This window comes from Herpailurus yagouaroundi, unplaced genomic scaffold (genome assembly GCF_014898765.1).
Source record: "Herpailurus yagouaroundi ecotype Mexico unplaced genomic scaffold, PumYag 181, whole genome shotgun sequence".
Lineage (NCBI taxonomy): Eukaryota > Metazoa > Chordata > Mammalia > Carnivora > Felidae > Herpailurus > Herpailurus yagouaroundi.
In genome coordinates this window covers 35,673,721-35,676,044 of record NW_024412412.1, presented here as the reverse complement: position 1 = coordinate 35,676,044, position 2,324 = coordinate 35,673,721, and the positions used below count along the sequence as shown (strand labels likewise).

The 2,324-nt window shown below is 49.4% G+C and overlaps 1 long non-coding RNA gene across 1 annotated transcript; it reads right to left on the bottom strand.

Annotated features, from left to right (window-relative positions):
• Window positions 1-640: 640 nt before the first annotated feature.
• LOC121039891 (uncharacterized) lies at window positions 641-2,316 on the bottom strand. Its single transcript, XR_005795040.1, has 2 exons — window positions 2,042-2,316; window positions 641-1,759 (listed from the first exon to the last, which is right to left on the bottom strand). It is a non-coding gene; the product is annotated as an uncharacterized LOC121039891 (long non-coding RNA).
• Window positions 2,317-2,324: the final 8 nt, after the last annotated feature.

The following is a 2,324-nucleotide window of genomic DNA, read 5'->3' as shown; positions in this document are numbered from 1 at the left end:
GGCTTTATTCAAAGGTCTTCTCCCCAGTGAGCTAATCTGTCAGACTTTAACTACAGTTGACCCTTGAACAGCATGCAGGTTAGGGGTGCTGACTCCTCCGTGCAGTCGAAGATCCACATACAACTTCTTACTGCCCCCAAATCTAACTGCTAATAGCCTGTTGACCAGAAGGCTTACTAACATAAAACAGTTAATGAACACATGTTTTGTATGTTATATGCACTATATACTGTATCCTTAGAGTAAAGTAAGCTAGAGAAAAGAAAATATTAAGAAAATCACAAGGGAGAGGAGTACTTGGCTGTCTTGGTCAAAAGAGCATGCAACTCTTGATCTTGGGATTGTGAGTTTTAGCCCCACATTGGGTGCAGAGATTACAAACACATACACACACACACACACCAAAAAAATAAGGGCACCTGGGTGGTTCAGTCAGTTAAGCGTCCGACTTCGGCTCAGGTCATGATCTCACAGTCTGTGGGTTTGAGCCCCGTGTCGGGCTCTGTGCTGACAGCTCAGAATCTGGAGCCTGCTTTGGATACTGTGTCTCCCTCTCTCTCTCTTCCTTTCCCCCACGTGTGCTCTCTCTCTCTCTCAAAAATAATAAACATTAAAACAAAAAACAAAAACACACATAAAAAACCTTTTAAAATTTTTTTTAAAAAGAAAAAATCTTAAGGATGAGAAATTACAGATAGAGTGTTGCACTGTATCTAAAAAAATGCATGTATAAGCAGACCTGTACGGTTCAAACCCATGTTATTCAAGGGTCAACTGTACATCAGTGGGCTCCAACACTTTTGGCATATAACACATGTTTCCGCTAACATTTATTAGAAGTTCTAAGACAAAATTTTTAAAGTGAAGCCAAATGAAAGGTTATGAATTCCTGATGCACTTTCACTATATCTCAGAGTTTCTTGGGGAAAGCTGATTTAATCCATTCAGCTGCTTCCCTTACCTATGAGGAAGCTGGCCCAGAAAAACACAGTGCAGGACTGGACTCAGGTCTCCACCTCTCCAGGTGGCCTCTCTGTACACAACAGGCTTGTTTCTTCCCTTTGTTCTTACACATTCTGGCCTGAAAGCTTCCTCTTCTTTCCCATAGGGCTCCTCACAGGGGCCCATTTGCAGATGGACTATTTTAAAAGGTCTCTTTTTCCCAAGCAGTTGTCAGAGAACTGAGATCCAAATGCCAGCTCTGGATGGGCTGGGCAGAACCCTGCCCCCCCCACCCCCCCTCGTGACTTAGCCTGGACTCCAGGCTCCACTCCAGGGTACACAGCCATCTCTGGACAGGTCGTTGTCTCCTGGGCCTCAGCCTGACTGGTAAATGGAGCCCAAAAGGCAGGGCTAGTGCGGTGAAGCCCCAAGACCCCCTCCCCCCAGCTCTAGGTCCTACAGCTTTGTGATAGAGGCTACCCCTCACCCTCTCATCAGATGTCAGTGGTCAGCAGAAATACATTTTGAACAGATATCAGCCCTCTTCTCAGAAAGATCTTTCCATTCCTGAGGGTTGGAGGTGGAGGTGGTAGGGAAAATGGGCTTTAAACTGTCAAGAGTTGCTGCTCCAGACGTTCCAGGAAACCCTGCTCTTGTTGAGGGTTCTGCCTGTGTAATTCTTGGGCTCACCTTGCCCTGGTAGGGGGCGCCTCAACATGGGAGACCCATCTTCTGTTTCTTTCCTTGGTGCTGCTAGAAGGGCAACCGGGCCAGTTGTGGCTTCCTCTGCAGAACCTCTGCACCAGTGGTGTATCCACTTAAAGGAACAAGCAACAAGGGAAATTAATTTTAATAATCTAGTCCGTTTAACCCAATATATCTAATATATTACGATTTCAACAGGTAATCAACATCAAACATCATCAGAGAGCTATTTTACATTTTCTTTGTGTACTAAGTCTTCAGAATCCGAGGTGTACTTGACCTTCGGCACATCTCAATCAGGCCTAGCGCGTTTGTTTCAGGGCTCCACAGCCTCATGCGGCCAGTGGCTACTGTGTTGGGCAGAGGGCGGGGGTAGGGGCATCTAGAGACTTACAGGATCCACAGACGTTCTCAAGCCTGTCTTCCTCGGGAGGAAGAAACCTCCCGGTCCCACTCGCCCTTCTCGCTGCCATCTGGCTCCCCAGAGAGCCCTGGCAGCACTTGAAGGCGCCCCTCCTCTGCGACGCCGGGCTTCAGCGTCCCCCCTGGCTCTCCACGGGCGAAATACGTCGGCGCCCGGCCTCCTTCCCGACCACGCCGGGCCGGGCCGGGCCAGGCCGGGCCGGGGCTGGGGCGGTGGGCAGCGGTTGCCCCGGCGGGCCGAGGCGGGGCGGGCC